At 38.9% G+C, this 27136-nt stretch overlaps 1 protein-coding gene across 2 annotated transcripts in view; it reads left to right on the top strand.

Annotated features, from left to right (window-relative positions):
* The window catches only part of Gabrg3 (gamma-aminobutyric acid type A receptor subunit gamma 3), a 623439-nt gene that overhangs the window by 577071 nt on the left and 19232 nt on the right, over positions 1-27136 (top strand). The gene's annotated exons all lie outside the window — the stretch shown is intronic.

Raw genomic sequence — 27136 nt, 5'->3', positions numbered from 1 at the left:
CATTTAGCTTCTTGGGGAGTGGTTTCAAGTAGCAGCTCAGTTTATTAATTTCAAGCAGCATTCTCTCAGGTTCTCCTCAGATTTAATATCTCTTATTTTCATTTACTGTCCTGTCTTTGTCATGTCATTTGAGTCATTCACATGGACATTGACAAAGTACTTGGAAAGCTCTCAATAACCTCTCTGCACTGATTTCTGCTTAGATTCCGATGTTGTGATCAGAAACTGCTGTGATGACAAGTCTCCTCTTTCTCTTATTTTCCCAGTCTTTCTGGACAGAGAAAGTTTTGTGGTTGAACAGTTTTCCAAGGACTGAGAAGGCCTGAAATTGGATAGCTCTCCCAGGTTCTTTCTCTGCTTTCTTTTATGCTACCAATTGTTGACAGAGAAATGTCAACTGCTCCAACTCTAATAGTGGCTTGTTTGTCTGCTTGGTCCATTAGATTTCTTTCAGATATTCTGTTGTTCTGGGGTCTGGCATATACATTGAAATGGCTAGTTTGGAGATTTCACTTTTGACCATGATTCATCTTGATCCATTATTCGATATAACGTATTTAGAGTTTTTAATATGTATGTTTATTACGTTGTAATCTGGAAATCAGAAATGTACTTTTTAATCAGATTGCCTGACTCATTTCCATTTAGAGTAACCAGTATTGTGTTGTCCACATCCGCCACTTTCCTCTCTAGTGCCCACAAATCATGTGTCCTTCGTGTTTCTTCTTCTTACTTTATCACATTCTATTTTAACCTTTCACTGTATTTCATCATTTTCTCACAGTCTTTCAGAGATGTTTTAAGACTTATTCTTATTAAGATGAATATGTGTCTGTGTGAATGTTTTGAGTGTACAGGTGCCCACAGAGACCAGAAGAGGGTATAACTGCCCCTGGAGCTGAGGCTACAAGCTGTTGTGAACCACCAATTATGGGACTAAACCTGGGTCCTGTGGGAGAGCATCAAGTCTTCTTAAGCACTGAGCAGCCTCTCCAATGCACTAAGTTATGTTGTCAGTGGTAGCTGGAGGAGATTCCCAGATAAACATCAATTTGTCAGTATTAGTTTTATAACAAACTGCATCCACCATGGTGGGAAACTGGATCTTGTATTTCTCTATTTCCTTTAACTGTTTTAGGGCCATTGTGATCATTTGTATTATATCTATTTAAAGTACAAACTATAAAATATAGCATTATCATTTCATATGGTTTCTATTCTTTAAAGATGTTCAAAAATAGAAAGCCAAATAAGTACATGTTGGACATTTGGGGTCAGTACAGTGACTCTAGATTCTGATTCTGATTCTCATACCCAGGTTTTGTTATGCTATCGTTTGCATGTTTGTGTGGTGATATGTTGTATATCTTAGTTACTTGCCTCAGCTCTGTGATGAACTGACTTATTTGAGTAATTTAATGGAGAAAGACTTGTTTTGGCCCAGATTTCCTGGGTATGCTCTATTATAGCAGGAAAGTCAAGGTAGCCAGGGCTTGAAGCAACTGGACTTACCATAACTATAATTAAGAAGATAGGGGATTCTTGTATGCAGCTTACTTAATTTTTTATGCAGTACAGAGTCCTAACTCAGGATCCTGACAAAGTAACTTAAAGCGTTGGACAGGCTGCTCAGTGCTTAAGAACACTTGTTACTCTTCCATAGGACCCAAGTTTAATTCTCACAATTTGGGTTTCACAACAGTTTGTACCCCCATCTTGTACAGGAACCTAACCCAGTATTCTGTATTGGTCACATTTGTCAGGTCTTCCCTTCTCAATTGTCATAATCATTATAATCTTCCATAGGTATGCCCAAAGCCCTGTCCCGTAGGGGATTACAGATATCATCAAGTGGACAATTGCTGTTAACTATCACATGTCCACATCTCATCAACTTGATATCCATACATATCACTTTCAATTATAATTCTTCACTCCTTGTCCTCAGAGTCTTATATTCATCTTATAATGCAAAAATATAATCTTACTTCAAAAATCCACATAGCATATAACAATTACAATGGTTTAAGAAGTCTGAAGTGCAAGTCTCATCCAAGATTTAAGAAAGTCTCTTAATTATGAGCACCTTTATAAAAAAAGGTTTCATACTTCTAACATACATGACACAGGATAAATATTCCCATTTCACATGGACGAATCAGGCTATATTCAGAACCCAAAAGACCGAAATGTTCAACATCTAAAATTAATGATAGAGAATGGTTGGGCTCCAAGTACTTGAATGCATCTTTAATTGTCCTGTATTCAAATACACAACACTGTCATTGGATTTGCCTAAACCATCTAACATAATTGTGGAGAAGAAAAAGTCTTCATATTTACTCCAGTTCTTTCAAGTGACCTCTCCTTCATCCAGTGAACTTTTAATTTTCTTGTTATCATTTGATTCTATTAATTATCTTTCTTCACTCAAGTTCAATTATTTCCAGTTCTTATTTAAATTAACATGGTATGAAAATGGTTTTAGAAGGTACAAATAATACCTAACATGTTTACATGTGAAAGAAGAGTTAGTATCTACATCATGTACTGCCACAGTCATTCTTTTTTTTAATTAGATATATTTCTTTATTTATATTTCAAATGTTATTCCCTTTCCCGGTTTCCTGTCCATAAGCCTCCTATCCTCTCCCCGTCCCCCATACGGGTATCCCCCCCATCCACCCACCTTACCGCCCCCTCCAACATTCCCTTGCACTGGGGGTCCAACCTTGGCAGGACCAAGGGCTTTGCCTTCCCCTGGTGCTCCAACAAGGCTATTCTCTGCTACATATACAGTTGGAGCCCTGGGTCACTCCATGTATAGTCTTTGGGTAGTGAATTAGACCCTGGAAGCTTTGGTTGGTTGGCATTGTTGTTCTTATGGGGAATTAGAGGAAGGACTGAAAGAGCTGAAGGGGCTTGCCATAGTCATTCTTATCTCAGGACCCTAGACTGAGGTTAAATCCCCCATTAGTGACCAAAAAGAGCAGTGTCTCGTATGAGACAGAAAAGAGTAATCTTGTGGTGGTATAGACATTGTTTATGCTTTGTCTGCCTTTCTGTTTTTCTGTATTGTTCAGTGGTGGTCACTGAATGTCCTTGTCTAGTGGTGATGCATTGTAGAGCATTTATGTTCAGGATGGAAATGACAAGCGCAGCCACTTGCCTAGTCCAGCCCCCAGGAGCATCAGTCTCTCCAGTCATACAAGCCAGCTCTAAGAGACAAGCACTTTCAGACTCCCTTACTCATAGAGTGCCTTGTGTAAAATTATTGCTTACACTGTTCCTTTGGTCAGTCTAAAATTCTGGGAATGCCAGATTAACTTTGTAAAGTCTATTTTCTAAAGTTGCCTTTTGCTGTTTTTTATTGAGAATAATTCAATGGTTCTGTGCTCTTCCTAAGATTTTCATTGTTCTAATAGTTTACTCTCTCCTTTTACTGTTTCACACATCACCTTAGGTCTTGTATCCCATTATTTTCTCCTGGATTGAGAACGTCTTCATCAATCTGTATTCATCACAACTGAACTACAGTTCTTTCCCTCAGAACTTAGCAAGTGTTTAAGTGGTATTCAAAAGGTAGGAAACTGTAACATGAAGAAGATAGCACATGCAAAAACATAATACAAGGATATTTACCTCAAATGGAGACTATGTGATTGGCCAGTTAATGTCCTGTGTACTTCCCTAAGCACCTTAGGATCGGCTCATGGGTATTGTTCTATTGTAATATTGCCTCCACCATTGTTTTAGATACTCTATGGTTAACAACCTAAAAACAATTTTCAGTTAAACTCGGTGTGTAAATTTATTCATAAATGAGGCAAGCTTACATTTTATTGTACTTTATATATTTTATTTCCACTATAAAACTTTTTGCTAGTTTCATGATGATATGTACTTTTTGCTTTTGTGAAGGAAGTTGGAATTCTCATGTTTTTATAACCATTTAATAGACTTTTTTCCCTAAGAAATGAGGCAGTAAACCTCTGGAGGTAATTTACAGACTGGGTGACTGTCTTACACTTTTAATAATGTTTTTATTATTTATTTGAGAATTTTGTAGAATACACTTTCATATGTGACCTTTGATATTTACCCTTCAGCTCCTCCAAGATTCACCCTAACCTCCCTACCAATATAGCTTCATATCTTCTATTTTCCTTTTAAAAAGAAAAAATAAGGAAATGTTTTAGAGTTCAGGAAAGTATGCACTGTTTTAGCCATAAAATAATTAGGTCTTCTCTGTTTAAGGTAAAATTTCTTGTACATTAAATTGATCCTCATTATCTGTTTCAAATCCTGCCTCTTGAACCCAGTAAATGTGTAAGAGGCTGTCATGTCTTTGTCTTAGTTGGTGCTTCGGTTCCTTTTGTCTGTATTTATTCCATTGCTGTGGTCCTCTAAGAGTGGTGTTGACATTTTGCTGCTGTCTGCTGGGCTCACTGTTGTTCTGAGTGGATGTTACAATTCTGTAGTAAGTTTGCATCAATATCCTTGTCTCTGTGATCTCATTGTGCTAATCTTTACACGTTTTGTTGTTGTTGTTATCATTATTATTATTATTAACTATTTTCATATAAACTCAAAGAAAGCTGGCTTTCTTTGTTCCTCCAGGCTTATATCTTAAATTGTCCTTTCCTCATTTTATTTGATTTCCCCCTCCTCCATTGTCTTTCTCCTTTCTTCATCCCTTCATCTCTGAGAACAGTCTTTCAAACTGTATCCCTCTAGTCACGATATTTAGTAGTTATTAAATAACACTATATAGCCTAACTTAATATGATATCATTTTCACCCAGATTCACATGTCCCATTCTAAACAGTAGTTAAGATAAGAGAGAGAAAAATCTCCCAAAGGAGAGCAAGACAAGCTGCAATGCATAGTGAACTCTGTTTCCTAATGCCAGCTTGACCAGCATTCCAGGCTCACAGTATTGAAACAGTAGCCCTGAATCTAGAACAAACCACTGACTATAAACAAGGAGATTATTGGTACCAGTTCAGTTTAAATTATCAATTCCAGCTGGAGGATTGGGCTCACATTTGTTTTCAAAAGCTTACTTCCTTTTGACAAGTGGTAATATTTTAATGAGACCTTTCATTTCTAAGTAAGAAGCTGAATGGTTTTGAGAATATACAATGTGCAAACCACACATTCCATTCCTTCCTCATTCTGAAGAGTATTAACAGAGACACAGAAGATAATAGGTGCTGACAGTGTCCTTTGACTAGGTCCTCTACGGGTGGCCCTCCACACACTGATTCATAGCAATGCCACTCTGCTCACTTCAGATGAGAAAAATAAGCCACAGCATTGAGCTGCCTCACTGAAACCCAGGTAGCACAATCCTCCTGGCTCTGCCTTATATCCATAGTACTACTCCATGAAATAAGATCCCACACAAATGAGTGCACATAGTCACTTCTCCCACTGCACAATAATCCAGGCCTTGGCTATGCTGTAGAAAACAAAGATCTACCAAGAGCTCTGGCCACTGGTGATAATGGTGAATACTGCCGTTCACATCACAGTACTCTCGTATGTCTCATGAAATACTGTGTTGATATTCATAATTGCACTTTAAAACAGTCTTAAAATCTCTAAGATTTAATCTAATATAAAGGATTAATTTTAGAATGCTAAAAACCCAGAAAGGAGCCTGCAAGTTACATCAGAATGTTAGTGGGTACTGAAAAAAACCCAAAAGTATAAGGTAGGGAAGGTCTGAGTACACACACACACACACACACACACACACACACACACACTATGACTTGACTAAAGTCTAAAAGAAGAATCCTCACTCTCTCATCCACTAGCCAGCAAATGAAACTCTGGCATGAGCAATCTCTCGCTGAATACTGGAGACAGAATAGTGAATAAGGGAATACAGACCATGTAGTCCTGACGTTCAAGGAAGATGCCCCAGAACTGACTGGTGTTGCACATAGGTTAGAAATCATGGCAGTGCTACCTAGAGGTCAGGGCATGGCATGATTCTCGGTAACTGAATAATGACCTCACCCTTCACTGGGATCTGGTCAATATTGGGCAACTCACTTGACATAGAGCTTCACTGGAGCTACACAGAAACAACTCTGGTCAGTTTCCTGCCTCTAAGCCATTTCGGCTTTTACCCACAGCAGTGGTTCTCAAGCTGTAGGTCACAGCCCCTTTGACAAACCTCTAGTTCAAAACATATTTACTTTGAGATTCATAACAGTAGCAAAATTACAGTCATGAAGTAGCAACAGAAATAATTTTGTGGTTGGGGGTCACCACAACGTGAGAAACTGTATTAAAGGATTACAGCATTAGGAAGGTTGAGAACCACTGTCATGGGGTGGGGTACAGAGTCAGGGAGGAGACTGGCTTTGCAGGCAGAGTGAGGACATAGTGCAAACATGTACAGAAGAGTCAGATCCTGAGCTGGACAGATGACTTAAAGGTTAAGAGCACCGGCTGCTATTCTAGAAGTCTGTGGTTCAATTCCGGGTGTGAGTCAGATCCGGACTTTCCATTTTCAGAAGACAGTTTCTCAGCAATGTCCGTTGTGTTAATTGCTACCTGCCAGTGTGAAATACTCAAAACTGTACCTAGTTTGAACTTGTTTTTGTTTTAAGATTCATTCTCTTTTATCAAACATATGACGGATCTTCAAAGTTCAGCTTCAAAGTCTGGTCATCTGGATTTGTAAGGTCTTCGGGTGTTTAATATTTGAGTTATCAGTATTCATATCTGTCATAAAACTAACTCAGAAATGTGATAAGGAGGAAGAAAATGTTTGAAAAATTACCTTAAATTTAGCTCAAGAGACTTAGAAAAAGAACACACGCACATTTCTACCTGTCTAAAGGTTTAGAAATAAGTTAGCATTTTTGGTCCTGAAAACTACAGGCATCCATCATGATGGGAAGTGTGATGTTCTTTTGCAAAGCAGGGCTCACAGATCATTCAGTCTTGTTCCCTGCAGACAGCTGCACAATGATTATCAGGCTAATCCTGAGGCTGCTTCTTCAAATCAGTATCAGTCACTTCAAAGACATTTTAAGCCCCTGCCTTAGATACAGTGATCTCTAGTCCTAAAGACACCCATCCATCCTTCTACAATCTATTTAAATCGAGTGTCTTGACAGGCATGCCTGACAGTGAACTTGAGCAGATTCTGTTTCTGTCCTCTACGAAAAATCTCAGTGTTATGACCCAAACATTGTTATTCTTTGCTTTGGTTCTGGGATTGACTCTAGGACCTTCCTCATATTATGCTTTTACTCTACCACTGATTTACAGTGCAGCATGGAGAGATTCTCCAACCCCGCTCTCTTCATCTACATTCTCTTGGCATTTGTACCTCTGCACAAGACCCATACTTTGGGTATGTGAAGTACTTCAGAACACTTTAGATGGTTGAGATCTAATTCATTTTGTAGTTGAGGCATATTGGTAACATCTTCAAGTATAGGAGTGTGGTGGTGCTGTGTTGAGAAGATGCCAAGTCTGGGGTGGTGATGCCTGTTTTCATGAATACTCCTGAAGCAGGTGAAGGACTTACTTCAATGGTCTGGCTTCACAGCAGCTAAGTAACAAGGAATGCAGTATCAGCAAGGCCATGGCCAACCATCAGTAGCAAGCTCTTAAAACCAGGGCAAATCCAAAGGAGGAGAGCTTAGAACTTTGTATTCTAAAAAGTAAATGATTCAGATCAAAGAAGCTAACCTAATTTGCCATAAGCTCTGAATTGCAAACATCGATAATCCTGTGTTCATTTTCACTGAGTATTTACATTCAAGAGCATTACATCCAGTTAACCGTACTTTAAACTTACATCCTGATTTGATTCATGTGGTATTTTTCAAAGAATATTTTATATAAAAAGGATTGATTGAAATGCAGTTTTAAGAAAGAGTAAATAACCAAATAATGCTGAAGTGAGTATGAGGAGGGGGGAACTTATATACTGTCAAACTGTTCCAGTCACTACTGAAGTCAGTGTGGAGGTTCCTGGAAAAGCAAAACATAGACTGTCCATATGGTCCAGTTAAACCACTCCTAAGAATACCAAAGGACTCTATACCCTACCACAGAAATATGTGCTTATACGCCTTCACTGTCCCTCTGTTCGCAATAGCCAGGAAATGGAAACAACCTGTCCTGATCAATTGATAATGACAGTGTGGTACATACACAATGCAATATTACTTGTCTATAAATAAAAATGACATTTGAAGGTAAATAGTCGAGCCGCAAATAAGGCAGTTTGGAGTGCTCAGCTCTAAATGGGAAATTAGTTATCATGTCCCCATTTCTAAGTCTCAGGGGTCACCGGGACCACTGTAGAAGTGAATTCAAAGTGGCCAGGACTATACGTACAAATCTGCACAAGATCAAGCCAGGCACAAATCCAGTGCACATAGAAGGAGTTCACAAAATCCCACTCCTTTCTGAAGAGCTATTCTGATTGATGGCTGCTGGGAGAGGAAAACCTGTTTTCTTTCCGGATTTGGGGTTACTGTGTCTTATATGGGTGTACCTGCCTTAGAAGTTACCTACGCTCAAGCAGACATTCCTACATTGATGCTAATATAGGTAGCAATAAGTACTCATTTGCCAAGAGCCAAGTCCACTTATACATCCTCTGTGTCTGGGAAACCTAGACAGTTATCTGTTCTTATCAGTACACCTGCAGCTTGCAGTTTATGGTCACAGGAACTGAAAGAACAATGAGAGGGTGGTGACAGTGATGAATTGGTCTTGGGCCCTGTGTGGTTTCCTGCTTGCTTGTCTTTATAAGCCAGTGCCCTAAAATAAAGTTTGAGAGTTTGATCAGACAAATGACTTGCTCTCCTTCATGTCTCCTGTCCCCCATTCTTTTGCCCCCTCCTCAGGTCTCTGCTGAACGCCCCACAGGTCGGGGCACTCTTTTATTAAAGAGCATATGAATCTAGGAGGAAAAAATGTGAAAAAGGCAGGGAGAAATAGGAAAGGAAAGGAAAAGAGTAGGTTGGATCAAAAGACATTGCATACATACATTAAATCCTCAAACAAAAAGACAATCAACAAACAAATATAATGCAGATGTCTAATAAACCTTTTACCCAGTTGCTCAATGATGATTTTTCTGGAGAGTGATGGGGAGAGGAAGGAAGAGTATCCGTTTGATGGCAGATACCCAGACAACATACAAAGCATTTCTGTCACCAGAGCTCTGCTTGTACATCTTTCTCTCACACATCCTAACCTTCTGTTTGCTCAGCAGCCATCATTATGCTTCCATTTCTAACTGTCACTCAAAGAATGCTGTATATACACAATAAGAGGAAACAGAACTTCAAGGTATGGCATTTCTTCTTATCAATTAGCATAATTTTCTGTACATTTATTGAAACCACCCATAATAAAATAATCATTCCTTTTTGTTACTGAGTAGTAGTCCTTAGAATGAGTGTATGAGTCTCTTTTTCACCCAGTGAAGGGAGTCTAGGATGGATCTTGATTTTTCTGCTAGGGTTAAAGCTCTTATGAACATAGGTATATACATTCTGTGTGAACGTATTTTAGTTTTCCTGCCCTGGAAGGCAGTTACTGAGTCATCTGTTATCTATGCATTCGGCTGTTATGGTCTTAAAAAGCTGTCTAGTGTGAAAGACGATGTTCCTCCACGGCTTCACCTACATTTGATTCCCTCCCTTAGTTTCTCTGCTATTGTAGGTATGAGCCCCTTAATTAATGATGCCTAATCTTCACACATATTATAAGTGCATTGTTTGCTTCTTTGCTGCTCAATTTGAGTTCTTTGGATGATCAGAGATGAGTTCCTTCAGCTCCCGTTGTTGAGTATCTTCCATCTATTTGAATTTATTAGTAAAAACCCAGCAACAGTGTGCGAGTTATTAAATTTGATCATCACATATTATGCATATATAATAAAAGAATGCCCTGTACTCCATGTATATGGACAAGTTGTTGTTCAACTAAAAATTAAGGACAAATCTGTCAGTTCCATGTGTAAGCACCTCTCTCCTAGCCCACAAATCTATTCATCTTGTCACATATAACCACCCAGTAAATTCCTGTAGTCTCAAAAATATTTATTGCATTTTTTCTACTTTAAACTTTGTCTTAAAATTTGTTTATTCCATTGCCTTTATCTTCAAATGTAAGCTTTTTTGTAATGTTGTGTAGATGTACAAAGATGCTCTCAGGGATTTTGATTGCTAAGTATTATAGTAAAGCTGTGTCAACTGGACGTTTTTTTGAGCCCTTTATGGTGATGAATCCCCTAATCCACAAGCACTCCCAGTTATCTTCCAGTATGTCAATTACCTTTGATCCTTCCATCATGAATTTATAACTTTCAGGATTCCTGCCCTGCACCTATCAGTTACACTCACACCTTCACACATTCTGAAGTGTAAACAGGATTATAGCTTTAAAGACAGATATGTCTCCAGCTCCACAGTTCTTTTCTATTGTACATAAATAAACTTTTTTTCATCCTTGATACTTTTATGTTGTTAATATCATGGGAGCTCATCGTGCTAATTTCCTTTTTTTTTAATTTAATCATATTGTGCAGTCTAGACTTGATCCCCTTCCCATTCCACCCTCTGAGTATTTCACATCACATTCCTCCTCCCCACATCTCCACGAGGGTATCCCCACCCCCTGACTTTCACCAGACCTCCCCACTCCCTGGGGCCTCCAGTCTCCTGAGAATTAGGTATATCTTCTCTGACTGAGTCCAGAGCCAGCAGTCTTCTTCTATGTATGTGTTGGGGGCCTCATATCAGCTGGTGTATGCTGCCTGGTTGGTAGGTCAGTGTCTGAGAGATCTTGGGGGTCCAGTTAGTTGAGACTGCTGGTCTTATAGGGTTGCCCTCCTCCTCGGCTTCTTCCAGCATTTCCCTAATTCAAACACAGGAGGGGTCACCAGCTTCTGTCCATTGGTTGGGTTTAAATATCTAAATCTCACTATTTCAGCTGCTTGTTGGGTCTTTCAGAGGAGAGTCATGATAGGCCCCTTTTTGTGAGCACACTATAGCATCAGTAATAGTGGCCTTGGGGCCTCCCCTTGAGCTGATTCCCAATTTGGGCTCGTCACTAGACCTCCTTTACCTCAGGCATTTCTCCATTTTCGTCCCTGCAGTTCTTTTAGACAGGAACAATTCTGACTCAGAATTTTTGACTGTGAGATGGCAGTCTCATCCCTCTTCTTGATGTCCTGTTTTTCTACTAGATGTGGGCTCTGCAAGTATCCTCTTCCCATTATAGGACATTTCATCTAGGATCCCTCCATTTGAGTCCTGAGAGACTCACCCAGGTCTCTGGTACATTCTTGAGCACCCCCAACTCCTACCTCCAAAGGTTGCCTGTTTTCATTCCTTCTGCTGGACCTAAGGGCTTCAGTCCTGTTCCCCCATCCCAAAACCTAATCATGTTCCCCTCTTACCTTCCCTGTCACATTTCCCACACAGGTTCCTCCCTCCTCCCTCCTCCCTCCTCCCTCCTTCCTCCCTCCTCCCTCCTCCCTCCTCCTTCCTCCCTCCAGTTATTGCTTTCTTCTCCCTCCCAAGTGGGATTGAGGCATCCTCACTTGGGCCCTTCCCTTTGGCCTTTTGAATTCTGTGGATAGTATCCTGGGTATTCTGTACTTTTTTAATATCTACTTATTAGTGAGTACATAGCATGAATACCCTCTTGGGTCTGAGTTACCACATTCAGGATGATATTTTCTAGTTCCATCCATTTGCCTGCAAAACTCATGATGTCCTTGTTCTTAATAGCTGAGTAGTAATCCATTGCATAAATGAACCACATTTTCTGTATCCATTCTTCTGTTGTGGGACATCTGGGTTTTTTCCAGCTTCTGGCAATCACAAATAAGGCTGCTGTGAACATAGTGGAGCACATGCCCTTGTGGAATGGTGGAGCATCATTTGGTTGTATGCCCAAGAGTGCTATAGCTGGGTTTTCAGGTAGATCTACTTCCAACTTTCTGAGGAACCTCCAGATTGATTTCTAGAGTGGTTGTACCAGTTTGCAATCCCATCAGATTTGAAGGAGTGTTCCTCTTTCTTCACATCCTCACCAACATGTGCTGTCACCAGAGGTTTTGATATTACCCATTGTAATTGGTGTAAGGTAGAATTTCAAGGTCCTTTTGATTTACATTTCCCTGATGACTAGGGTCTTTGAACATTACTTTAAGTTCTTCTCAGTCTTTGAGATTCCTCTGCTGTGAATTCTGTTTAGTTCTATTCCCCATTTTTGATTGGGTTGTTTGGCTTCTTGGCGGTTAGCTTCTTGATTTCTTTATATTTTTGGATATTAACCTTCAACTGGATATAGGGTTATTCCAATCTGTAGGCTAATGCTTTGTCTTATTGACTATGTTCTTTGCATTACACAAGCTTTCCAGTTTCTTCAGGTCCCATTTATCAATTTTTGATCTTAGAGCCTGAGTCATTTGGAGTTCTGTTGAGGAAATTTCCCCCTGTGCCAATGAGTTCAAGGCTCTTTCCCACTCACTTTCTCTTGTATTAGATCCACCCCGCAAGGGTTCCTCCTCCCTGCCTCCCCACACTGCCCCCCAACATCTCCACAAGGATGTCCCCACCCCACCCACTCCATCAGGCCTCTAAGCTTCCTAGGGCTTCCAGTCTCTAGAGGGTTAGGTGCACCTTCTCTGACTGAATCCAGACCCAGGAGTCCTCTGCTGAAAATGTGTTGGACGCCTCATCTCAGCTAGTGTATTCTGCCTGTCTGGTGATCTAGTGTCTAGGACATCTCATAGGTCCAGGTTAATCAAGACTGCTCAATCAACTCCTACAGGGTTGCCCCCCCCTTTTTAGCTTCCTCCAACTTTTCCCTAATTCAACCAGAGGGGTCAGCAGCATCTGTTCATTGGTTGGGTGCACATATCTGCCCAAGGATTATTTGGAGAATATGGTACTTGTTCACATTGTTCACATTGACTCATGAAATAACTTCTAAAATTTGCTTTTCATTGTTTTAAAGAATCCTAGAAAGGTCCAGCATCACATGGATTCTGTGCCCAATGGCCTTTACAGGAAGGTTGCATGGTTATTCAGCATGAACCATACAACTGTTTATTATTTCATACATGTGTATAGTCTTTCAACATCTCCAACCTGACCTTCCATCTTCTTCTATGCCCCCTCACTCCTTCTCAAATTCATGACCTCTTCTTCTGTAATTAACTTTGTTTCTGGGGTTGGGGATTTAGCTCAGTGGTAGAGCGCTTGCCTAGGAAGCGCAAGGCCCTGGGTTCGGTCCCCAGCTCCGAAAAAAAAAAAAAAAAGAACCAAAAAAAACTTTGTTTCTTACCCTCTCCAAAGACATAATTCATTTCATGTTGATTGCATATACATATGTTTAAGGCTGACTATTTGGATTAAATAACCTATCAGAGTGTTTGTCCCTGGAGAAAAAGTTTTGTTCATCTCTCAGCAGCTACTGAATGGCTATAGCTTTTTATCTCGGGCTAGAGCATTTGAAATTTCTCCCATTAACACTGGATTAGCATTAACAAGATGGATGGAATTGCCTCTATGTAGATTTTGTTTAGGCAGACATCTTGTCAAAATTCTGAGGGTGCAGTCTTCATGTTTTGTCCAGAAGACACTATCTTTCAACAGGTTCTTGATCTTCTAGTACTTTCATTCTTTTCACACACACACCCCTTCCCACTGGCTTAGATATAGTGGTCACATTGTAGATGAACCAATTGAGGCTGGAAACCCAATGGTCACTTCGCTGTATTTTGGCCAACTATAGATCTGTAGTAGTTCCCAGATGTTTCAAAAGGAAGCTTTGATGAGGGGTAAGAGCTACACTTATCTGTGGGTAGAAGAATACTCTTTAGAATGTAATTAGAAATTATACTGATTTTTGAAACTAGCAACAATAGGTTCACCTCTCAGATCCCATCAGCCATAGAAGCTGGCTAGGTTTACAGTACCAAGAATGAATTTACTCCTATTTACCAAGCCTTATGTGCAATTAGAGAGCAGTTGGTTACCTCAAGATGGAGGTGCCATGATCACTCCACTGTGGATATCTTGGTCATTGCTGTTCTTCAGAGGCTTTAAAGCTATGTAGAACTATTGTCTAGCCTTTTCCTCTGGCAGCTTATAGAACACCTTCTAATACTGATGCGAGTCAGGCTTAGAGACAAGGTTTCAAGGTCAGTTCCAGCTTTATTCCTTCAAGCTATAAGTTCAAATAATGTGTTGCTTTCAGCATTTGAGTTTTACCCTCAAATTCTGGTTGGCAACCAATGGTAGTGAAAATATCCCATCTTGTTTTGGGATTTTGTACCTTCTGACCTGAATTTTAAGGGAGATTTTCATGCTTGGCACAAGGGATTAAGCAGGCTATGGATCTTGCAGGGACCATTATAACCCTATGTGATATCTAAATACAGATATATCCACATATGTAGTATTGTAAAAAAATATAGATATTTTAAAATAAGCTTATCTATAACCCTGCATAAAAATCAGGTTCAGATGTCTCAAAGATCTCAATGTGAAACCTGAAAGGCTAAAGCTGCCAGAAAAAAATTATAAACCATACTCTACAATGAGGGGGTCCCTGCTATGTCATATAGGGAACTGAACCCTGTGAACAGATATGAGTAAAACCCAGTGCAAATTGACTTTGTCAACCTGGATTAGACGTATGCCAGGTAGCTCATTGTCAGCATATTTCAAGCACATTAGTTTTAGAAAAGGTTTCAAGACAACAGTCTAGTTTCAGATGCACACTATACCTTAAGGTATGATTACATATAAATACTCACTTGCAAAATACATGTGACTAGGAGGGTGGGTCCTGTAGCTAACAGTCATAGAATCAAATGTGGTCTCTGACTGAAAGCACAGAGATCAGCAGGCCATAAAGTACATCTACCCTAAGGATGGATGATGGTCTAAGGAGGGGAGAGTCTGGGATAATCATTCTGGGGAATTTGGATGAGGTCTGCTTTCACAAATAGCAAAAAGGTCACCAGGATATTAACAACCTCCACTCTCAGTTTTCTGGATCAAATGCAGGTACTTGATTTTATCTCCTCCATTAAGGAGATGCCCCCAAGTGATTAACACTCCTGGCTCTCTTAGTGTTTCTCTGTGAATACAAGGACCTCTGTGCACCCAATACTACAAAATACAGGTGCAGAAAAGGATGCTCTGCACAGGACTCCAGTGGCTCAGTAATTGAGATCCACAATTGACAAGAGGAATTCACAAAGCTAAGCTTCTCTACAAGAATAGGAACAATCAGTAAATCAGAAGGGAAGCTTGCAGGGTGAAAGAGAATCCTTGCTAAAAATACATCTGACACAGGATTAGTATTATCCAGGATTTAAGAAAATCTCCAAAAACAAAGAATCAGAAAGAAAAAAACAAATATCACACATGAAAAAAATTGGCTATGCATCTAAATAGAAAGTTCTCAAAGGAAGAAATACACACAGATAAGAAATATCTTTTAAAATGTTGGAAAACCTTAGCAGTCCAAGAAATGCAAACGAAAACAAGTCTGGCTCCATTTAGAATGGTTACGATCAAGAAAACAACTGACAACAAATACTGGTGAGGATGTGGAGAAAAGGGAACCCTCTTTCACTCTTGATGGGATTGCTAACAGATGCAGCACTGTGGAAAGCAGAATGGAAAACTCTCAAGAAACCAATTGATCCAGCTCTACCACCCATTGGCATATTCCCAAAGGATTTGATAGCCCACTACAGTTACTTGAACAGACATATCCACTGCCGCTCTGTATACAGCAGTTAGGGAGTGGAAACAACCTAACTTTTCTATAGCTAATGAATGAAAAATGTAAGCAACATACACAAACACACACACACACACACACACACACACACACACACACATGTGCATGGAATTCTACTCATCTGTAAATAAAAATCAAACCATAGAATGTTTGGGTACATGAATAGAACTGGAAAATATACAGAGGTAGCTCACACCAAGACAAACACTATGTGTTCTTACTCATTTGTGGACCCTTACTCAGAATCTTTAGATCTGAGCATAGGACCTGAAGTAGCTAAGGAAGCTGGGAAAGTAGAAAAGGGTCATATTGATAAGGAGAGAATAGGAGTTCCAGGTAGATACAACATAGAAAATATCAGCTGTAAAGGGGATGGAGGGGGAAATTGGGGAGTATTTTAACAGATGGGAGGTAAGATAACATAAGAGGAAAGGGGAGAATTAAAGATAGATAGAACTAAAGATGTAGTGATGGTTTAAGTAGATGGTTTGTTTTCTTGACCTCTTTGCCTATATTAGACATAAATCATCTGTCAAATGTGTAGCTTGTGAAGACTTTCTCCAATTCTTCGGGCTTGAACTTTTCCATTTCTATATAGGTTTTGGATTTCTTGAAAGCCCATTTATCAGTTGCAAGTCATACTTCTTCCGCTACTGGGGTTCTATTCAGAAAGTCTACCTGTGCCTATAAGTTGAAGCTCACTTTCTATTTTTCTTCTACCAGTTTAAGGGTATAAGGTCTTAAGTTGAGGTTGTTGATCTATTTGAAGTTGAGTGATGTGCACAATGACAGATACAGGTCCACTTTCATTTTTCTGCATGATGAGTCCTTGTTTCCTGGCACTATTTATTGAAGATTTTTGTCTTTCCTCCAACGTGTATGACTTAGAGTTTTATTGCTGTGAAGAGATACCAAGGCAACTCTTATGAAGGGCAACATTTAATGATGGCTGCTTTATATTTTCAGAGGTTTAGTCCATTATCATCATAGCAGGAAGCATGGGAGCTTGAAAGCTGACATGATGCTGGAGGAGGAGAGAGTTCTACATCTTTGTCCAAAGGCAGCCAGCCAGGAGGAGACTGACTTCTGCAGGCAGCCAGGAGGAGGCTCTCTTCATCACTGGGCAAACTTGAGCATAGGACCTCAAAGTGTATGCCCACAGTGACACACTTCCTCTATGAAAGCTACACCTCATAGTGCAATTCCCTGGGCCAAGCATCTTCAAACCACTATGTTGTGTTTTTGACATCTTTGTCAAAACTCCTGTAAATGTAGTTGTGTAGACAAGTGTTTGGGTCTTCAATTCTTTTCCACCAATTATGTACTTGTTTTGGTACCAGTGTCATGCCGATCCTATTACTACATCTCTGTACTAGAATTTGGAGTCAGATATGATGATGACTCTCACAGCATTATTTTTGTTCATGTGTGGCATTTGTTTTTTTTTTCTTTCTTTTCTATTCTTTGTTTTTAGAGATTTTCTTAAATCCTGGATAATATTAATCCTGTGTCAGATGTATTTTTAGCAAGGGTTTTCTTCTACCCTGCAAGCTTCCATTTTGATTTACTGATTGTTTCCATTCCTGTAGAGAAGCTTATCTTTGTGAATTCCCATTTTGTTCAAGATTGTTCTTGTTTTCCTTGGGGTTTTGTACTGCTGTTGGAAGAATGACTGTCTTACCAAAACTTGAAATTGGATCTGACACTTGCATGGGCTGTGAGCTGATGTTTTCTGCCATTTTTTCTTGCACCGGGGCCTGTGGCTGAGGCATTCCTTTCTTCTCCGGACAGTGAGTTGTACCACTGGACTTGTGATGAGCTTCACTCACTTCTTTTCAGTTCAGTTGCTCAGATCACTCTCCAAACTTCAAACTTATCAGTCACTATTTTGGTGAATTTCCAGAGTTCTTTATCTCATTTAATTTTGACTCTTTTCCTTACTGGAAACACATTTACAGAACACCATTACAATCTGTCATTTTCCTAGAAGTTCCTCATTTATAAACATACGTGCTGTTTCTTGTATCATCCAGACATTGGCATATATTCCAATTATTTGTTCTGCTAACAACTTAGACTTACTAAATTTTCTCACTACATTTATATTTTAAATACATATTATAGAAATATATATTTTTATTTTATATTATGCATTATATAAATATATGTATATTAATATATTTACAATGTATAATATATAAAAATATAATTATCTATAAAGTAATTATATACATATAAAATGTATATAAATGTATATAACTTTAAATACACTTATATAAATGTATATCATATAAATTAAATATATAATATATAATCTCTATTATTCATCATATAAACATATAGAGAAATATATAAAACATTTTGTATAATATATTTTTATTTTTTATTGGCTATAATATATTTTACTATATGCAGTATATTATATAATAAAATATTTTATTATATAAAACAAAATATATACTATATAATATATAATATATGATATTTTTAAAAATATTTTATTATATATATATTTCTTTACTTACATTTCAAATGTTATTCTGCTTCCCGGCTTCCTGTCCATAAGCCCCCATCCTCTCCCCTCCCCTCCCTCATATGGGTATTTCCCCCATATATCCCCCTTACTCCCTCCTCCATATTCCCCTGCACTGGGGATCCAACCTTGGCAGGACAAGGGCTTCCCCTTCCACTGGTGCCCCAACAAGGCTTTTCTCTGCTACATATGCAGTTGGAGCCCTGGGTCAGTCCATGTATAGTCTTTGGGTAGTGGTTTAGTCCCTGGAAGCTCTGGATGGTTGGCATTGTTATTTTAATCGGATTGCAAGCTCCTTCAACTCTTTCAATCCTTCCTCTAATTCCCCCAAGGGGGTCTTGTTCCCAGTTCAGTGGTTTGCTGCTAGCATTGACCTTTGAATTGGACATGCTCTGGATGTGTCTCTCAGGAGAGATCTATATCCAGTCCCTTTCAGCATGCATTTTTTAGCTTCATCAATCGTATCTAGTTTTGGTGGCTGTATATATATGGGCCACATGTGGGACAGGCTCTGAATGGCCTTTCCTTGAGTCGCTGGTCTAAATTTTGCTTCCATATCCCCTCCTATGGATATTTTACCACCTTTTAAGAAGGAGTGGGAGCATCCACATTTTGGTCATCCTTCTTCTTGAGCTTCCTGTGGTCTGTGGATTGCATCTTGGGTAATTCAAGCTTTTTGGCTAATATCCACTAATCAATGAGTGCATACCAAGTGTGTTTTTCTGTGATTGAGTTACTTCACTCAGAATAATATTTTCTAGTTCATTCCATTTGCCTATGAATTTCGTGAAGTCATTGTTTTTGATAGCTGAGTAGTACTCCATTGTGTAGATGTACCACATTTTTTGAATCCATTCCTCTGTTGAAGGGCATCTGGGTTCTTTCCAGCTTCTGGTTATTATAAATAAGGTTGATATGAACATAGTGGAGCATGTTCTTTGATGTATGTTGGAGCATCTTTTGGGTATATGCCCAGGAGAGGTATAGCTGGTTCCTCAGATAGTGGAATGTCCAATTTTCTGAGGAACCTCCAAACTGATTTCCAGAGTAGTTGTACTAGTTTGCAATCCCACCAACATTATGTATTATATAAATATAGAGAGAAATAAACTTACATATTTCTATATTACTTTTACTCATATGTTTTAGATCTGCATGGATCAGAATTGTGGAGTATGTGTTTTCCTGGGGGAAGAAATCTTTGCCTTTATTATCAAGTAGCACTTTTGTTTATTCCTATCATAGTGCATGTTCTGAAGCCTGATGTCTTCAGAAGAGTGACACTTGCTCTTAATTGGCATTGTATCTGTTCCCTATTTTCTAAACTTTTAATTGTATTGTGTTTTTTATCTGATGTGGCTTTCACATAGAGCTCAGTCTTGAATTGCTATTCTCTGTACTTATACCATTTGTATATAATCTGAATATTGATGGATTGGAATAAAGTGTGCTGTCCTAGTTTTTATTTACTCCATTAGCTCTTGTTTCTTTCTATGTTTGGCTGCTTTAAAATTCAATGAAGCATCTTTGTGCTTCCATTTGTATCTTTTCCATTGACTAGCTCTTTATAATGATTCTAAAATAGCTTAGCAATTTTTCTAGGATATATGCTACATATTGACCTTCTGAGTTTGTTTCCAGCTTGCATTTTGCTAATGTGGAACTTCTATAAAGGCTTCTAAACAGCATACCCTCAACATCTTCCCTGAAGCTCTTAGACAGTTACTAGTGTCTCTTTTACTCTTTCTTGTGTTGTCAGCTAAAATATAGAACCATAATTTTACCTCGAAGTAGTTATCTTTTAAATCAGTAAATTAAAAGGATAATGCTATTTATTGGGTTTCTACCACTTTTCCTCCATGGATATAAGTGTCTGGATAAATCTGATCCTTTATCGTTGAATTGCTCTTTTTGCCAATTTTTCATTTACAAGTCAAATGTTGAAGAATTTCTTTAGGTTCTATGCATCTGAGAAAGGTTTCTTTATCATTATTTTCACCTTTAAAATGGTATTCCTGCTGAAGTTCATGTTTGGACTCTTTATTCTAGTTTCGTTTGCTTTGAAAATGCCAAAGAGTTCCTTTCACTATCTTGGTGGCTTTAAGTTTACATGACCTTCAGAGTCTTGGGCATTTGATTACTTTGCCCCCAGATGATGATGTTGTTTGGGAAGGTTTTGGAGGTATGGCCCTTTTCAGAGAGTGGTTGGCGTCAAGGGAAGACTTTGAGAGTTTAAAGACTCTCAAAGTCATAGCTTATTTATTCTCTCTGCTTTAAGGTTGTGATTTAAGATCGAAGGTTTCCCTCCTACTTCTATGCCCTTAATCTATTGTCCTGAGCTCTATGTGTCTGGAAACATCAGCCAAATAAACTCTTTCTTCTATAAGGCACCTTGGTTATGGTGTTTTATCACAGTAATAGAAACATAACCAATAAACTTGCACAATTTCAGAAGCCAGGTCTACTACAAGTCTTGTTCTTTGCAGGAAATATGTTTCTCTTTCTACAGACACATTCACAGCATTGCCCTGTTATATGAATTCCACAAGTCCTAATCTGTCTGTGTGTTTCATTGTTATTGTTGCTTTGTATTTATTGAATTTATCTTAGTATTGAAGATTTTTGGATTAGTCAAATGATCTCATTCTCTCTTACTATGTCTTATGAAATTCTAAGTATATTGAGCTCTTTGTTCTTTCCTCATGGTGCTTTTTCACTCTGTTCAGACTTGTAAACTCAAATTGCATTTTGTGTTTCATATAAGATTCATATTATATAATTTGCATTTACCTGCCTTTTTATTATGATTTTTATGAACCAATGAATTGCTTCATCTCTCATACTATTGTATTATCATTGCTTTTCCATTCCTTCTTAAAATTTTTGCTGACCTGCTTTTACCTCTCATGTCATCTACCTTCTCCATTGGAATGTTTAATATGTGAAGTTATTAGTTTAATTACATTTTTCCATACATACCTGGTTCTGTTTAAGTTGATTGATTCGATTCTTCAAATTGCTATTCTTGGTTTGTTATATGTCCTATAATTTCATTTGTAAAATAGGTATGCCTTATACCAAAACAGAGACTGAGGAAAAGCATATTATATGCTTGGAAATAATTGTGGCTTTCCTTTGACAGCATTCATTGTAAGAGCTTTAGGACATTCAGTCAAAAGTTGGACCAGAGGCTGAATAGCTGGCTCAGCAGTTAAGACTTCATGTTGCCTTTACAGGGGATCTGAGTTCAGTTTCCAGTCACATAGCTTACACCTGCCGTTACCTATATACACATATGCATCAATAAAATAAAAACTTCTTTTAAAAGGCAGGCTAGCTTTGTGTCCTTCTACCCACTTGACTTTGGATCATCCTTTCTGTCCTTCAACACCCTTGTTTACATTATCTCTACCTTGAGCACACTACTGATCTTTCAAAATGTTTCTGTTTTGTTTTTTGGGGGGGTGTTATTTTTGATTTACATTTCAAATGTTATCCCCTTTCCCCTATCAAATCCCCACCCCTTCCTGCCTCCTTGTCCTCACATTCCCCTACATTGGGGGGTCCAGCCTTGGCAGGACCAAGGGTTTTTCCTCCCTTTGGTGCCCAACAAAGTCATCCCCTGCTACATATGCAGCTGGAGCCATGGGTCTGTCCATGTGTACTCTTTGGATGGCATATGCATATATATATATGCTCTCATACAGAACCTAATGGGGGTGGATCTTTTCAGAATTTGCACAGTCTTTTTTGGACAACCTGGTCATTCTCTTGAGAAGAAAAACAACAGAAGGAAGGTAAAAGGTAACTTTGGTCACAAAGGAACTTCAAAGTTTCATGACACTTCACAACTAACTTTTGGTGAGTTAGATGTAAATTTATACTGCATATACTTAATGGATAATATCATGTGGGGTTATATTGTCCCAGATAAGCTGTGCTTAGAGGCTGCTTTTTATATCATTTTTGTCTTTATAATTTACATTAGTTGTTTGTACTGAAAACTTATCTCTGATGGGCTCAATAAAATTTGTTAACACACAATCACTATAAAAAGTGAATGGGTTGCTCCAATTGGTCAAGAATAGATTACATCTACTGATCCACTTCACCATCATTATTCCAGTGGCTACTGTATTCATACAGAGTGGTCATGAAAGGATTGGCCTCAGCCACATTGAAAATTTTTGTAAAATCTTGGAGTGTTGAAAAACCTTTAATAATAAAGAGATTGCAAGTCCTGGCTATGTTTTTCAAAAGTAAATAAGTATTTTAGTGTAGAACGCCTTTCAGCTTTACAGAACAATTGTGCAGATAGCACAGAATCTGTCAGCAGCACCTCAGACCCAGTTTCCCCACTTCCCTAAGTTACTGTAGGACATCTGAAAACTAAATGAGTGAACACTGATTCAGCATTATTACGTAAACACCATAAGGACCAGGTTCCCCTCACTTCTTCCCACAGTCTCCTTTTTACCAATGGCAGATATCATACTCCATTCAGTCATCAAATCTTCCTAGGCTTTAATAGCTAAAAATGTTTGTCTGGGTTTCTCTGGTTTTAGTAAACTTGATAGTTTAAAAAAGTACCTAGAAGCATTATGATGGTTACACTTCTGACAAACTGGAGCATGCTGGGGGCTTCCTCATATCCTTTCTCTGAAAACCTTGGGAGCTACTCACTCCTGCTATTTTTCATTAAGCCACCACAAAATTGCCCCTGATATGAGTGTCTCTGCTGATCTCCAGCCTCCAATACCTTCTGTTCCTGTGAGCAGCCTCTCATCTTCTGCATCTTTCTGGATGCTCTCAATCATTTGGATTCTGGGATGGTGACCTCCCCTGTAATTCATTTCTCTTTTGAAACCGCCAATCTGATGATGTTCAATGTGTGTATCTCATACCTATTTCTTAGTTTTAAAACAAGTGTACAAGTCCCTGGTCCTTTAGACTTTAGAGTGGAAACCAGAATTCGATTCTATTTTTATATAAAATCATTTCATGCTCTTTTTTTTATTAACTTGAGTATTTCTTATTTACATTTCGAGTGTTATTCCCTTTCCCGGTTTCCAGGCAAACACCCCCCTACTCCCCCTCCCCCTCCCCTTCTTTACGGGTGTTCCCCTCCCCATCCTCCCCCCATTGCCACCCTCCCCCCAACAATCTAGTTCACTGGGGGTTCAGTCTTAGCAGGACCAAGGGCTTCCCCTTACACTGGTGATCTTACTAGGATATTCATTGCTACCTATGAGGTCAGAGTCCAGGGTCAGTCCATGTATAGTCTTTAGGTAGTGGCTTAGTCCCTGGAAGCTCTGGTTGTTTGGCATTGTTGTTCATAAGGGGTCTCGAGCCCCTTCGAGCTCTTCCAGTTCTTTCTCTGATTCCTTCAACGGGGGTCCTATTCTCAGTTCAGTGGTTTGCTGCTGGCATTCGCCTCTGTATTTGCTGTATTCTGGCTGTGTCTCTCAGGAGCGATCTACATCCTGCTCCTGTCGGCCTGCCCTTCTTTGCTTCATCCATCTTGTCTAATTGGATGGCTGTATATGTATGGGCCACATGTGGGGCAGGCTCTGAATGGGTGTTCCTTCTGTGTCTGTTTTAATCTTTGCCTCTCTATTCCCTGCCAAGGGTTCCCCTTTTAAAGAAGGAGTGAAGCATTCACATTTTGATCATCCATCTTGAGTTTCATTTGTTCTAGGCATCTAGGGTAATTCAAGCACTTGGGCTAATAGCCACTTATCAATGAGTGCATACCATGTGTGTTTTTCTGTGATTGGGTTACCTCACTCAGGATGATATTTTCCAGTTCCAACCGTTTGCCTACAAATTTCATAGTCATTGTTTTTGATAGCTGAGTAATATTCCATTGTGTAGATGTACCACATTTTCTGTATCCATTCCTCTGTTGAAGGGCATCTGGGTTCTTTCCAGCTTCTGGCTATTATAAATAAGGCTGCAATGAACATAGTGGAGCACGTGTCTTTTTTATATGTTGGGGCATCTTTTGGGTATATGCCCCAGAGAGGTATAGCTGGATCCTCAGGCAGTTCAATGTCCAATTTTCTGAGGAACCTCCAGACTGAATTCCAGAATGGTTGTACCAGTCTGCAATCCCACCAACAATGGAGGAGTGTTCCTCTTTCTCCGCATCCTCGTCAGCATTTGCTGTCACCTGAGTTTTTGATCTTAACCCTTCTCCCAGTTAGGAATCAACACAGGGCTATTGTGTCTCATAGAAACACAGTTCTAAACATAAATGCCTGCAATTAAACATGCAAGTAAATGGTTGTGTCTAGAGGGGAAAAATCTAATATTTAAACGTCAAAATTTATTTTAAAAGATGATTCAGTAATAACTACTTAGAAATACAAGTCATTATTCCGAACTTTTTCTAGAGATTAATCTGAATATAGTCACATTAGTTGATTAACTTTTTTATATAATTTTGTAAACTTACATTTTCCTATATCTTACTTATTCTAATAACTATTACTTTAAGGATAAACATGGCTCTGAGCCTAAAGAAAGACAGATTTTAGTGAATTTATTGCATTCTTTTGTTTAAGACATGTCGTGCTTTTATGTTTTTTTTAGGTGGCCATAAAGAAAGGATGCTGAGTTATTTGATTTGTTGATGTCTAACTTCTTGAGTCCTTTATATATTTTGGATAATAACCCTCTGTCAGATGTGGAGTTGGTGAAAATCATTTTCCACTTTGTAGACTGTCATTTTGTGCTTTTGACAGGGTCTTTTGCCTTTAAAAAAAAAGCTTTCATTTTCATTTTCACAAGATCACATTTTTTAATTGTTGATTTTAGTGCCTATGCCATTGGTGTTCTATTGAGGAAGTTGTCTCTTGTCCCAATGTGTTCAAGGATATTTCCCACTTTCTCTTCTATCAGCTTTAGTGATCTAGTTTTATGTTGAGGTCTTTGATACACTTGGACTTGAGTTTTGTGCAAGGTAATAGATATGGATCTACTTGAATTCTTCTAAATACAGACACCCAGTTAGACCAGCAACATTTGTTGATTATATAATTTCAACTGTATAGATATCAAAAATAGATTATAGACCTAAACAGAGAATTCTCAACAGAAGAATCCCCAATGGCCAAGAAGTATTTGAAATGTTCAACACCCTTAATCACCAAGGAAACACAAATCAAAGTAACCCTGAGGTTCAATCTTATATCCCTCATAATGGATGGATAAAACAAAGAACTCAAGTTACAGCTTTTGCTGGTGAGGATGTGGAGCAAGAGGAACACTTCTCCATTGCTGGTGGGAGTACGAACTTGTATAGTCACTTTGGAAATCAATTTGGTGGTTTCTCAGAAAATTGGAAAAAATCTATTTAAGATTCAACTATACCACTTCTGCATATATAGGATGCCCCATCCTACCACAAGGACACTTGATCAACTATGCTCATAGCAACTTTATTCATAATAGTCAGAAACTGCAATTGACACAGATGTTCTTCAACTGAAGAATGATAAAAGAAAATGTGCTAAATTTACACAATGGAGTATTACTAAGATATTAAAAAAATGACATCATGAAATTTTCAGGCAAATGAATGGAACTAGAAAAGATCCTCCTGAGCAGGGTAACCCGGACCTAGAAAGATAAACATGGAATACTCATAAGTGGACGTTAGTCATAACATACAAGATAACCATACTATAAAGCACAGACCCAAAGAAGCTAAGTAACAAGAATGGTCTAAAGGGGACTCTTAGATCTCACTGAGAAAGGGAAATAGACTAGACATTGGGGGTAAATGGAGGTGGACCACTAGAGCACAGGGAAGGGAACAAGAGAGATGAGATGGGGAAAAGATGGGAGAGAATACTGGGAGAGACAACTGGAATTGGAGAAGGGATATCTACAATGAACTAGACACCTAGGAATTTAGAAACTCCCAGGAATCTATGAGGATAACCATAGCTAAGATTCCAAGCAATATGTGATATAGAGACTGAACTGGAAGTTTTCTGTAAACAGGCAAGACTTCCAGTGGAGGTTTTTGGGATACCAACCCAGTCATAAAACCTTAGACCCACAATTTTTCCTGCCTACAAAATGTGCTGGGGTAAAAGAGCAGGGTTTGAGGAATTAACCAACCAATGACTAGCCCTTCTTGAGAACCATGCCATAAGAAGGCCACACTTCTCTACTGACATAGTGTCAGTAGAGACACTATTAGTGTCTAATGACACTATTAGTGATATTCTGTAATATTTGCAAACAGGAGCCTAGTGTAACTATCATTAGAGAGGCTTCTTTTAACAACCGATGGACACTAACACAGAGACCCACAGCCAAACATTAAGTTAAGCTCAAGGTATCCTGTAAAAGTGAAATAATAAAAGGGAAATAATAGAAAGAACCAGAGGAGTCAAGGATGCAACAAGAAAAGCTACAGACTAACCTGGGCCCATTAAGGCTCATAGAGACTGAACCAGAGAGCATGGGATAGACCTAAGCCCTCTGTATACATGTAACAGTTGTGCAGCTTGGTCTTCAGTGGACTCCTAAAAGGGGAGCAGGGGCTGTCTCTGACTACATAACCTGCCTTTGGATCCCTATCCCCTTACCGGGCTGCCTCACCTTGACTCAACAGAAGTAGATGTACCTAGGCTTACTGCGACACAATATGCTGAGGCTGGTTGATATCCATGGGATACCTCCCCTTCACTAAGGAGAAGGGGAAGAAGGGGGAAGAGGAGGGGAGAGGGAAGAATTGGGAAGAGAGGAGGGAATGGAAG

This window comes from Rattus norvegicus, chromosome 1, assembly GCF_036323735.1.
Source record: "Rattus norvegicus strain BN/NHsdMcwi chromosome 1, GRCr8, whole genome shotgun sequence".
Lineage (NCBI taxonomy): Eukaryota > Metazoa > Chordata > Mammalia > Rodentia > Muridae > Rattus > Rattus norvegicus.
This window is presented reverse-complemented; position numbering and strand designations above follow the sequence as displayed.